Source organism: Lampetra planeri, chromosome 8, assembly GCF_965212315.1.
Source record: "Lampetra planeri chromosome 8, kcLamPlan1.2.h2, whole genome shotgun sequence".
Taxonomy (NCBI): Eukaryota; Metazoa; Chordata; class Hyperoartia; order Petromyzontiformes; family Petromyzontidae; genus Lampetra; species Lampetra planeri.
In genome coordinates, this window is record NC_136114.1 from 7,498,199 (window position 1) to 7,512,314 (window position 14,116).

A 14,116-nucleotide genomic window follows, 5' to 3' on the forward strand; every position below is an offset into this window, starting at 1 on the left:
CTTTTCCAGGAGGGTCTTGTGTGAGTAGATTTGGCCGGTTTTATTGATGCCTCTGACGTGTGGGAGGAAACTCGACGAGTACCTGGAGGACACCGACACATCTGATAGGACAGCACTCAAACCTCTGCACAATCCTGAGAATCTGTTGCTTTCATGCCATCCCCGAACCACCTTACATGTAAAGCATTCAGTACAATATTCTTGGTTCTTTCGGTAAAGTCACGTAGAAAGGAAACAATAAAATAATACAAATGTTGCAGTCGAAACGTGATAATTTTATGTTTTATATTTTTATTATTGTATTGTTCCCCTTCTACGTGACTTTACCGAAATAACCAAGAATATGAATCCCTGCAGTCACGAAAGCTTTAAATCAAAACATTCAGTACAAGTAAAGTCTCGTCCCCTTAGCTGGCATCATCAGTCTCTACTCTGGCCCATGGATTCTGTGCCATGTCCTCTATTTGGCTTTCTGTTTACTGTACAGTACCAGGCACCTCCTTCAAACTTGGAGCATAACTATTTAAAGTCCAGTCTTTGACTCAAATACCCAGTGACATGTGGATGCTATTTGTAGCCTGTATCTACGGATGTGGCTGCTTGCAGGCTTTCAGGAATCGGTGACCTGAAATCTGTAAATCAAGTCCAGTAGTTCAGCTTGGTCCAAAATAAGAATTATGCCGCACACCATCAACTCATCAAGTCGCCCTGAACTGCAAAGCAATGTTTTAAGTCGAAGCACAATGTTGCCCTTTCAGTACCATTTGTTCTGGGAGATGGATTACATCCACTGGTGAATTCACCAATTTGTCTTTGCGCAACAGGAGCATACAGATTGACCCTGTTGGCACACGCTGTTACAATGACCCCACTCTCACCGTTTTGTCTCGGAGGTTTGTTTTTCACCCAGCCTTTATTCAGCCAGCTCTTAAGGTGACCAGATTGTTCAATATTGCGGAAAAGCACAAAGGAGAATACAAACAAACTCTAAAATTGTAGATTAGCATCCAGGCTCCGTCTTCTGGGTTGGTCGCCAGGAGTAGGAAGGTTTGTGAATGAGATTAAATATTTAAAGTCACAGTCACGACCAACCGAGTCATGTCACTGTAGCGCCACTCTTGTACTTTACGTGCTCAGCATCATTAATAATTCAGGGCTACGTTCTGGACAACAGAGGGTAGCGCAGCAAAATTGTAGTGTACTGCCATGCACCATCGTCCATTCACGACCATCCTGCACTCACCAGCGTGGAGAAGTATTGCCACGTAGCCTCCCACGGCTCCCGTGGGATGTTGAAGGCCCTCATCCAGCAGTGGATTGACAAAACGGTTGGGTGTGGACATTTAGTAATTACCCACAATGCTTTGGCATCTTGCTCACCGATAACTTTAAGTGATTTTTCCCCTTCGTTGTTAACCAAGCGTCATGCTTACCTTGAACAGCCCAGGACACATCGCTTTGGTCAATATCTATAAAACTAGGGGTTGTTTTGCGGGCGCCTGTGGTGCCCCTCACAACCATTTGGCCAGGAATGTCACAAAAAAAATTCACACGAACGACGCATTCACGCAAGCACCCGATGCTCCGTTGTGAAGTTTTTAAATGAAACATTTTTTAATTGTATTATGTTTTGAATTAGATAATTGTATTTGTTCATTAAAAGTTTATCTCATTTTACATCTGGAGGACTTAATTGAAAACGATATTTAGTGTGAATTTTCTCTCGTCGTTAAGTCGATGGCCTTGCTGGGGGTTCGGTTCGATGCGGACTTTCACCTGTTTGGGATTGCGGGATCGAGATAAGGCGACATGGAGCTGCTGGCCGTGCGAGAAGACCGCCGTTTGCAGATCGATTGCAACGTAATCGAACGTCTGTCCCTGTGCCTCCGTCGTTCATGCAGGGGGCGCATAGGTTTGCAGCGCCCCCTGCATGAAAACGACGGAAAGTGCAGCGTTCATCACAGATAAAGTTGTGTGCTTATATAAGAGTATAAGATTTATTAGCTTTTTGGATCTTTCTCAAATAAGCTCCACAAACCCAAAGATTCCGACAAGGGTGCGCATACTTGCACAGATATTTCACCACCAGCGTCGATGTCGTATCAATCAAGGTTCATCATGTTGAGTAGGTGCAGGGAACAGTTGAAATCCCCATACGCACTCGAGTAAATTAACACAGCCTAGTGGAGTGACAAGACATGAGACGTGAGAGTGGATAAAGTATTTACGTGGGCGAGCGCTTCTCTGTGTTTAATGAGTTGATGGAAAAGAAATAGGGTTGTTCTTCTTGGTTCTTTCGGTAAAGTCACGTAGAAGGGAAATAATAAAAATAAAACATAATAAAATACAATTCTCACGACGTTTCGGCCACAACGCAAGCAGCCGTCCTCAGGTGAAGAACCTGTTCTTGAGAATTGTATTTTATTATGTTTTATTTTTATTATTTTATCATTTCCCTTCTACGTGACTTTACCGAAAGAACCAAGAAGATGAATCCCTGCAGTCACGAAAGATTTAAATCGAAATAGGGCTGTGTTATTATTAGGTATTGGTGTTAAGAGAGAGCATATTCAAGGTATACAAACACCAGGATCCTGGCTCATTATCGTGATGTATATAATAGGTTCAGTTCACTTTATTTGTCTAACCAGGTGATAACTCAAGAAACAGGGATAGTTTCGTTTGCAAGAGTGGCCTGGTTCACAAAAATGGCAATAGCAAAAACTAAATAAACGTCAACGAAGAATTTAACATATTGCAAACATATTTCCCTGCTACGCAAATCGGTTGGGGTAGATTACCTCCACATTGGTATGCACAGACACTGTTTTTAATACATTAACAATTATTACACAAGCCCAGGGTTGGTGACGTCTCCAGAATTCTAAATGTGATTTTGGAAACCAAAGACACATTCTCGCAACAACAAAAAAAACATATTGACTGGTTTAAGGGGGGGAAAAAAATCCTCTCTTTGCCTTGGAATGACCTGCAGAGAAAACATTGCATCGCGCAAGGACATACATACGTGCTGCTGGCCTGGGGTGACTCGTGGGCTTTAGTGAGCACGATGAGACAAGAGACTGCAAATGCGTTGTGTCACATTGATGTGATGCGGGGCACATTTTAAGTAAACATTTCCTTTTCGTCTTCTTGGTTCTTTCGGTAAAGTCACGTAGCATCCCTGCAGTCACGAAAGCTTTAAATCGAAATTTCCTTTTCGGTTTGCAGGATGCGTGCCACGATGTAATCCATGAGACCAAAAAAAGGAAATCACTTATTGGTACCACCTGAGGTGGCAAAGTCTAGTAATGATTTTTGTAATCCTCCATGTGTGTGGGACATTCTGATATGATAACCTTTGCGGAGTGGCAGCTTAGTTGTAGTTACGATGACTTTTAAACCCATACCCTATGACAGGCGTCTGGAACGATGCAATGGGCATTGTTACTGAAATACTACCTGGACCAAAGCCAGTTAGGTCACAAACTGGTCTTCATTGGTTTAAATACACAATGAAAACACAGGATAATAAGGAATACTATAGTGAGGTAAGGAACTACTTGAATATGATAAACATTGACATCCGCATATACTTAGTCAATGATACATGTAATCCCATACATATCGTTAGTGATGGGTATATGTGAAGAAGGTTACATTATTGTTATCAAGCTCTGTGTGTATTTAGATGGTGTTAACAAGGGTAACCAAGTCCAGAATCACCACACTGTGCATCAATGTATACTACCACCACAGTAATACCATCAGAATCACCACCTTGTGTCACTCATCAAACTGCTCGTCTATCTCGTCATCTGACTCTCCGAGTTCAAAGTCAGGTTCTGGATCATCCTGCAGTTTTTAGTTACTGCAGGTCTGTAACCTGCACATGTTTGTGCATGTCAGTCCATTTGCCAGACACGTACAACTTGGCATTTTGCATGAATGCACACACTTGCTTGCTAGCAGTTCCAAGACCACATCTGGTGCGGCTGGGGAGCGCATCCGGTAAATGGCCAGCTTGCCATCATCATCTGTCTATCCACACTCAGCAGGGCTTGGCACCACAGGGTTAGCCTGCAGACAGCACTTCCAGATTGCTGCCTGATGGCTCGTTGAACATGCGTGAAGAGGCAGTCTCTACATGGTGGCAGCTGGCTGGACTCGACTTCTCCCCTTTTGGTGCAGAAGAGCTGGTAGCGCAGTTCGCTCACCTCACCAGTGCTGCTATTAGCAACATACATGTGTAGGGCTGTTACGGGAGGGCTGTAAGTGCATACGATCCAATGGGTAACAAACACAGTGGGCGGAGTTACGGGAGTACACGGGGGGGGGGTGCCCGCAACGACGTCCGCGTCAGGCAGCCTGGGGGGTTGGGATCCTGGTGAGGGGTATAAAGGGGGAGGACAGAAAGAGCTCGGGGCTCAGTCTGGGAACGAAGGAGGAAGAGTGAAGATCCTCTAGCTAGAGCCCTGGACTCCCCTCGACGCCGCCCTTGTCAGGGCTGCAGAGGATCGAGCCAGAGGCGTGGTTCCGTGAACCAGGGTTAGACCCTGGGACTCCGGAGACCGTAGCCCGACTCACCAGTGTCGGGCCAGTTAGCCTCCCCTAGCCCGTTAGAGGAGGACTTGGGGATAGGTGAGATTAGCTAGGGGGTATCCCCAGTTATCCGGGTGAGGGGGCCGCTACCCCCTCTAGTGTTGTCCTGTACCGACAAGCTGAAATAAATATACGTGTGCCTCAACCTGGGTGTCCAGCGTCTTCACCGGTACTTCATCTGGTGTCAGAAGTACTACGGACATGGAAACACGTCAGACAGCTCGAGCCAGAGTACCGGAGGAGGACACTGCTGAAGTCGTTGAGCCCGAGGCGGCTCACCAAGACATGGCGCAGCCGGGGGCCGACGCGTTCCTACCGGGGCATCGGCATGAAGAGGGGCCGCAGCCAGACGCGCTACGGCTGGCTCACGAGAGACTGGCGGAGCTACTGTACGCCGCTGCCGCCACGCTGGAAAACATCACGCGGCTGGGGGCTGGTGGTCCACCACGGGGCGAGGGGAGTCGTCGACCTGAGCGCCTTCCCGCCATTTCTGAAGACTCCAACTTTGAATTTCCCGCCATCGTTACGGCAGCTGCGGAGGGCGTGGCCGGGCTCAACCTTGGGTCCGACACCGCTCTCGCTGGGACAGCTGCGTCATCTCCAGCGGAGGGAGCGTCATCACATCCGCGACAGGCGATTCCATCTGCCATTCGCGCCGACGCACAGCCGAGTCCCGGGGATAGCAGCCTACAGACTTCCAAGGCGAACGCTGCGCTGCAACAACGGCTGCCTCCGCTGAAAGAATTTGTTGGTGCAGAGGGCGACTGGGGCGGCTTCCAGCGACGCTTCATCGCCCACCAAGAAATGGCAAGGTGGTCCGACGATGAAGCCCTCTGCGCGCTGCCGGCGCTCCTCGACGCAGACGCGCTCGCCGCCCTCACATCGGCGCCGAAAGAGAAGCGGTCTACTCTGCCGAAGGCACTACAACTGCTGGCCGGGGTCTATGGACCTTCAGCGGAATGCAGAGAGCAGTTCTACGAGCGCAAGCGGGGTGAGAAGGAGTCGCCCCTGGCATACAGGACGAGCCTCCTAGCGCTGGCTAAGACGGCTTTTCCCCGTATGGACGACGATGGCGTGGACGCGATGGTCACGGAGAAAATACTCCTCCTGGCAGACGACCTGGACATCGCTGTCGTCGCACAGGAGGACGCCGAGATGACCTCTCTTCAGGCGGCGCGCCTCCTTCACGCCAACCTTCTGTCCCTGCGGCGGAAAGCCAGCAGGGCATCGGCAGGGCGTGCGGTGGCTGCAGCCACCCTTCCGACGGAGGAGCTCTTCGCCGTCGACCATCGACGGCAACAGGCGCAAGAAGTACGGTCGGCCCGGGACGGGTCAAGCCGTTTCAACCGCCCGTCGTCTCCACCGGGGCTCCCGCGGTGTTTCAACTGCGGCGTCCGGGGCCACGTCGCCTCGGGGTGCCGCTCTCCTCGACAGCGCGGGACGACGCCTCGACGGGACGCCGGGCCTCCTCCTCCCAAGCTCCAGCAACATGACCCGGCGAGTCGCGGCACCACACATGTTTGGCCAAAGCACCTACCCGTTGCACGCTCTCGCACCACAACAAACGGGGGGCCGATGTCGCGTTGCGAGGGGCCAACGCGGATCACTGCGGGGACTCAAATCGAGCCCAAACAGTGGTCCGTGTTGGCCCATCGCGTGGTAGCCGCGTCGTCAGGGTCGTCGGCCGTGGTCGGACACATTGACGGGGTAGAAGTACGCATCTTGGTCGATACGGGGGCATCGGCGACAATCATTTCGGAATTAATTTACAATATTCTGCCCGTACAAAGCCGGCCTTTACTGCCGGTTAACGTCCCATTCTATGCCGCTAACGGGGGCTCTCTCGGCATCATGGGACAGATTCGAGCGCAAATTTCTATTGGGGACATCAAATTGTCGGGGCCGATTTTCGTTTCCTCCTCGCTGGCGGTTCCGTGCCTGCTGGGGACGGATTTCTTAGGTAAAATGCCCATTCGTATTTTGATCGACCAAGGATGCATTGAGCTTCCATCGGGGCGGCGCATGGCGTTCCTGCCATCCCCTGCGGCGGCTCGGTCGGCGTTCGCGACGGTACCGGCGTTCGTCGTTAAAACTGTTCGTGTGCCGCCGGGAGCTCAAATGCTAGTGCCTCTGAAACTTCGTAAGCCCTTCGCTAAGGGCATAGGGGATCAGGGTGTTTTGCTGGGACCGTCTAGGGCCGGGGTTAATGGGCCTCATTTGATTCCGGCCCAGACCGTCGTAAGAGGGGACGGGGACCCTTTCATCGCGGTCCTCAATGTGGGATCGCAGACGGTGGTGGTTCCTCAAGGGACGGTGCTCGCTCACGCGACGCCAGTGCCCTGCGAGGAACCTGTCGCGAACCACGTTGGCACTGCTTCCCGGATGCTCCCACATTCAGACAGCGATGAAGGGTGGATCGACGCGCTTTGTGCGGGATCGACGGACCTGACAAATTCAGAGCGCCAACAGCTTAGAACGCTACTGAGGGAATTTTCCGACGTTTTCAGTCGAGATAAATATGATTTGGGTTGCACTCACCTGCTGCGTCACCATATTGACACGGGTGACAGCCCGCCAATTCGCCAAAATCCGTTTCGGTTAAGTCCCGCCGAAAAGGACCATGTCAAATCGGCTGTTGATGACATGTTAGCCGCCGACATCATTTCTCCCTCCACCAGCCCTTGGGGAGCGCCGATCGTCCTGGTTAAAAAACAGGACGGCTCGTTGCGGTTTTGCGTGGATTTTCGGCGCCTTAATAAAATTTCGGTTGCCGACGCATACCCGCTCCCACGGATGGACGAATCGCTGGACGCCTTGGCGGGAGCGCGATTCTTCTCCACACTAGATTTACTTTCGGGATTCTGGCAGCTTCCTCTGGACGATGATTCTAAGCCTAAAACTGCTTTCCGTACACCGCACGGCCTGTTCCAATTCAACCGGTTGCCGATGGGCTTACACTCAGCGCCGGCAACTTTCCAGCGATTGATGGAATTGGTTTTGGCTGGATTGCAATGGGAGTCGTGCCTGATTTATTTGGATGACGTTATTGTCTTTGGTAAAACTTTTGACGAACATCTCCAGAGGTTGCGGGCGGTTTTCCTAAAGATGCGGGCTGCTAATTTGAAATTTAAGCCCCAGAAATGCCATTTGTTACGCGAGTCGGTGCGTTATCTGGGGCACATCGTAGGGCGCTCGGGTATTGCTACCGATCCCGCCAAAACGCAGTGTGTCAGCTCCTGGCCGACTCCCACCACGGTGGGAGAGGTCAGGAGTTTTATTGGCTTCGCATCATATTACCGACGCTTCGTCGCTAATTTTGCAACGATTGCAAAACCCCTACACGCGTTAACATCTAAAGGGGTCCGGTTCCACTGGGGTCAGGATGAGGAAGCCGCTTTCTGCTCCCTTCGGGACGCGCTGGTGAAGGCTCCTCCCTTGATTTACCCAGATTTTTCGAGGCCGTTTTTGCTCGACACCGACGCGAGCAACACAGGTATTGGAGGCGTGCTTTCCCAGGTGGTTGACGGCGTGGAACGGGTGGTCGCGTACGGCAGTCGGGTGTTGTCTCCAACGGAGCAAAGATATTGTGTCACCCGTAGGGAACTGTTGGCAATCGTCTATTTCATCCAACAGTATCGCCCATATCTGTACGGTCGGCATTTCACCGTCCGCACAGATCATGCGGCACTGCAGTACGCCCTGAAGGTTCAACAGCCATCGGGACAATTGTCCCGATGGTTGGAGGTCCTCCAGGATTTCAGTTTTGAAACCACTTATCGTAAGGGCGTTCGCCACACCAACGCTGACGCTCTGTCGCGGATGCCAACCGCCTCCGAATGCGCATGCCTCCTGGGGTCGGGGCGTTGCAAGCCAGTAGGGGACATGATGGTTCCGGTCCTGGCGGCGGCCGCCGACGATGAAACGGTGGTCCCCATTGATATCGCCGAACAGGGGAGAGATTCCCTGCTTGGATTGCCCGTTGATGAATGGGGGCGCCTCCAGTTGGAGGATGCCTCCCTCCTCGCGTTGCGTCGTCGCGCCGGGGAGAGGGGGCGTGTGACGGGTCATGCCGACGCATGGGAAACCCATGCGGGCTTGCTTATGCATTGGGACGGGAAATCCCAGCGTCACCGGCTGGTGGTCCCTTCTGGCCTACGGGGTAAGGTGGTGTGGGCTGCTCATGAGCGCCTCCTCCACCTAGGTACCCAGAAAACACTCGCCTTGCTCCAGCTGAATTTTTTTTGGCCGGGTATGACAAGGGATGTCGCTGATCTGTTGGCGGCATGCCCTCAGTGTGCGCAGCGCAAACCACCGGCACGGGAGTCGAACCCGCCCTTGCAATCCATCCAGGTCTCCAGAATAAATGAACTGGTCGCACTGGACATTCTGGGGCCATTCCCCGCCACCTCCAGGGGAAATAAATATTTGCTTACTGGGGTCGAATATTTTACACGCTGGCCTATGGCCTGGCCCCTGGCGAATCAGTCGGCAGCAGCCATCGTCGACGCCTTTGTCCAAGGTTATGTCATGGACAAAGGTGCCCCGGAGCGGTTGTTGACCGACCAGGGTAGAAATTTTTCGGGGAAACTCCTAAAACAAGTCTGTGATCTCCTAGGAACGGAAAAAATTCGAACCTCTCCCTATCACCCGCAAACGGACGGGATGGTCGAGCGTCTGCATCGCACCATCACGTCTATGTTGTCGCAGCAAGTTTCGGACTCACAGGCTGATTGGGACTTACAAATTCAAGGGGTTCTAGCGGCATACAGATTGGCTCCCCATGCTGCGACGGGGTTTTCACCTTTCTTTCTTATGTATGGCCGCGAACCCGACCCACCTGTTCGGGCACAGCTGCAGATCCCCGTGCCGCTGGGCAAATCTAAATTGGACGATCACGTTAAATTTAACCTTGACAAACTGACTGAGGCGCGGGATGCGGCGAGGCTAAATTCTGACAGGCGTCAGAAGGCGAACGAGCGCCTCAGACTGGCTCGCGCGCACGTGCTGCAGTGGAAGCCGGGGGACAGGGCATGGCTGCACTGTCCCCAGGTACCACTCGCGACCTCCTCTAAACTCGTACGCCCGTGGCGGGGCCCCGTCGAGGTTGTTGAGGTTTTGAGGCCTCAGTGCGTTCGAATCCAATGGGGGAGGCGCCGGTGGTTTGTACACCCCTCTAGGCTGAAGCCGTTTGTTGCGGTGCGGGGGCCCACGCCACGCACGCGAGGCCAAGCATGTGGGGGGTCGACCGACTCGGAGGGTCCGTCGCTGCTCTCGCCTGATGTGTTGCCGGCTGTCCCACCCACAGGTGCACCGGGAATGACGGGCTCACGCCCTGGAACCCACACAGGTGATGCCGACAGTCGCGCGACTTCAATCGCGACCTCACCTCGAATGGGACAGCCGCCACCGGATGGTCCGCCGTCCGGGGTTGCCCCGTGTGACGGGCCTGCGGCAAGGACGCGCGCTAAAATGCGCAGACTCTTATAATATACAGCAGGAAGAAAAAAAAAAAAAAAAAAAACTTTTTTTATTTATTTTCCTTCACGTGTCATGGTTACTGTATGCTGCGTCGGTGGTGTGCTCCTTGCACACTGTGTGTGTTGTGTTGTGTGGGCGCGGTGTGTGTGTTGTGGGTGCGTGTGTGTCGTGGGTGTGCTGTGTGTGCTGGGGGGAGTTCCTGGCTAGTTGTATATACGTGCTTTTACGGATTTCGTATTTATGCGGGGGGGGGGGTGCGTCGGACATTCCTTTCGGGGGTATGGTTGTTGTTCTTGTTGTTGTTCTTCAATTTGCATTTTGTTGAAAAAAATGAGGCACACACGGGGTCGAGGGGTAAATGTTCCTTTATTTGGAATTGTTGCAGCCGGGACGGCTGCGAGCTGTAATGGGGGGGGTGATGTAGGGCTGTTACGGGAGGGCTGTAAGTGCATACGATCCAATGGGTAACAAACACAGTGGGCGGAGTTACGGGAGTACACGGGGGGGGGGGGTGCCCGCAACGACGTCCGCGTCAGGCAGCCTGGGGGGTTGGGATCCTGGTGAGGGGTATAAAGGGGGAGGACAGAGAGAGCTCGGGGCTCAGTCTGGGAACGAAGGAGGAAGAGTGAAGATCCTCTAGCTAGAGCCCTGGACTCCCCTCGACGCCGCCCTTGTCAGGGCTGCAGAGGATCGAGCCAGAGGCGTGGTTCCGTGAACCAGGGTTAGACCCTGGGACTCCGGAGACCGTAGCCCGACTCACCAGTGTCGGGCCAGTTAGCCTCCCCTAGCCCGTTAGAGGAGGACTTGGGGATAGGTGAGATTAGCTAGGGGGTATCCCCAGTTATCCGGGTGAGGGGGCCGCTACCCCCTCTAGTGTTGTCCTGTACCGACAAGCTGAAATAAATATACGTGTGCCTCAACCTGGGTGTCCAGCGTCTTCACCGGTACTTCACATGCGCCAGGTGAGCTGCTCAATTTTCTGGAACAGCTCATCACTCACATTCCATGACTGCCCCAGTCGACTAAAAGTTTCTTAGCAGGAAGTGTCCATTCTCATCATCTTCAGGGCATTCAGCTTCCCTCGACCGGCGAATGCACCGACAGTGTTGCAGCCTTTGAATGCGTGTAAGCCAATTCGGCTGTCACAGATGCTGTCTCCAAGTGACCTTGCCAGTTTGCTGATATCGACAAACCGCGTGCGGTTCTGTGTCCCACACTTCTGGTAGATGGGACAGGTGATGTCCTTCTGGAAGCCAAGACAAAGCACCATGACATCGGTGTCCTCAGCTGTGATGATAACTGCCTTTGAGTCCACATTTGCCGCATGCAATGCATGCAGGAGCAGACGGGTGTCAGCTTCTTCATGCGTGGAGTGCAGCTCTGCTACTTCCTCACACATCATCTTCTGTCAACTTATAGCAGGTTTCCTCACAGGTCATGTACAACACCTTGCCATGCAGCATCTCTCTGTATCGTGGGAGTTTCCACTCTTCCACCAGAAACATGATGAGACTGGTCTTGTTGGAGGGACTGCACAGGAATTTCCTCCACTGCTGGACGTGGTGTCCCCCTGCAAGGTTCTTGTCCTGGAGAGTGGTGTCTGCACCCCGGTTCAGTCGTTCAGCATCTTTGATCGAAGTCTGTCGGTAGACATCAAAAACAACATCAATCCTCTCACTCTGTGCCCCCTCGTGGAGGACCTGGGTCAGGGCTGACTCTGCCACTTGTGCAAAGGTTTTGTTGTTGCCATTAATTTTTGGACCAGGCTCATCCCATCAATGATGGAAGTAGATGGGGTTGGGATGTCTTCTGCAGGAGACACATTCTTTTCAAGCTCTCTGGCAAGTGCAGCCTTGTTTGTTTTTCGTAGGGACCCATCAGCATGCTGCAGTGCCCATGGCAGTGGGCCCAGTGGGTGGGCAAGCACATCCTTCATATTCACCTTCCTGCTTTCAGCCACCAGGATCATGGGGCTGAACAGGTTTGCCTGTCCTCTCTCAATGTAATGGCTGCTTTGGCTATAACATCTTGAGCACCAACACTTTTCAGGGTCCGCGGCTCCCTTTTGAGAGACTGATTTTATTTGCCAAGTTCCCTAATGGACAGGTTATCTGGATAGAGGAGGAGTTTTCCTTTCCCATCAGGGAAGATGTGCAAGGCTCCAGCAAATGCACTCTCCAGCTTTCGCATTATGTGCTTTTTTGTTGATTCCTTGACTTGGACAATGCCTAGGGAGTTCATTGAACCAACCAGTCTAAAAGTGAGATCAGTCATCGTCATCACTTGAGGATTGCCAAAAAGCTCCATCCTGATGAAGAGGAACAGCTGATTGTATGACTGATTCACAGCAGCTTCGTACCGGGCTGCAGCATCATTATTTTCATTGCTGGCAACCTCTTCTTTGGAAACCTCCTCTTTGGTGTACAGCCGAGAAAACACAAATAGCGTGCACGACTTTAGTCGTAAACCCAACTGTCGGTGCTGCGGCGACGAAACTTCAGGCAAGACTCGATCAACGAAATCCCCACCTATGAGAGTGCAATTGTATCCACGTAGCTTGGATATTTTTTTGTTCGAAACAAAACGGAGCTGGCTAGCGCCCGGGATATGCTTGTTTCTTGCCTGGGAGGGAAGTGGTCGCACCCCCCCCCCCCGGCTGCTACCCCACCATTATCATCACCGTCTTCCCCAAGCTCTGCATGGACCTATCGAGGACTCACGCCGTCTCCAGGCCACCACCGGGGCCACGTGGCCCTGGGCTCCCCCACACTTCCCGGACCGGAAATTCACGGGACAGCCCAAGCAGATCCACGCCGGGTTTTGAATTGATGCGTTTATTGTTTTTATCACTCACGGTCACTTGCCGCCCTCCTTGGACGAGAGGAGCCCTTTCTGACGGGGGTCCCAGACGTAATTTGAGAGTGAAGTCAAGGAGTCTAGCCGGTCACCAAGGGTTGCCACCTGCCCTGGTTTTCCCAGGAACATTATTTTTGTTCCGGTTAACCGCTGCCCAGGGAAATCTGTTTAAGTCTTCTGGAACGCTAAAAGTCCCAGTTTTTTTTTTGCCAGTTGTGTAACATTGCCACAGTCAAAACGGCGCCCTTTTTGTGTGGCTCTCCCCTCCTCTGGGAATTGTGAGGCATTCCTCTGCCCGTGGTGCTTACGTCCCAGATTTATTTCTACGGACCTCAGAGGTGGCAACCCCTACCGGTCTGGCATGCACGTGCCTCTGTGTCCCCCTGTCGCGGACCGAGATCAGCGGCTGGCACTGCGTGTACTCCGCATTGACCGCAACGATACCGTGGAGGAACAAACAGCATCCTGAAGGCCAGCTGATGGGCACTGACCTGGTCTAACTTCTATTGAATTCGACAAGCCATAGATGTGGTGATACTACGAGATGTATACATCGCGACGTTGAACAATTATCAAAGCGATGTCCTGCTCAGCTGAGAATTGAGGCGGTGCTCATCTCCCGTTTACAGCCCTGAGCCAGCGATGTAAATTCCACATTCCTATGGCAGGGTGTGGGGGGGGGGCGAGTCTATTCAAAGGACAAAACCACTGTTGACTTCCCCACAAAGTGGTACTCATTTTATTGATCCCATAGAGATGATGGGCTGAGTCAACCCCCAACCAGGATATGAACTCGCAACATGCCGGACCTTTCCCATAGCGAGCCACCTGTTAAGATTATTAGTTAAGTCCCTGGCCTTAACTAATAATCTTAACAGGTACATTAACAATACATTGAGGGTAAAGTTAGCACTTTAGATATCTTTACTGAACAGAAATAATACAAAACCACCAGTACTTGCCTAACCTACCAGTAAATGATCATGAGCAAACAAGCTTCTAGAAACAGAATGAAAACAGATAGCGCCAATCTATTCCAGACTTAACTAAGTCACTGAAACTGAAGAACAAGCGTGAATAAATGCAAGAATATGTATGAAATACATGCCTTGGGGACAAACATCCATTTTGTAAATTATTTATTGTCTTAATTAAAAGCAGAGGTGTTGGAATGTTTTAT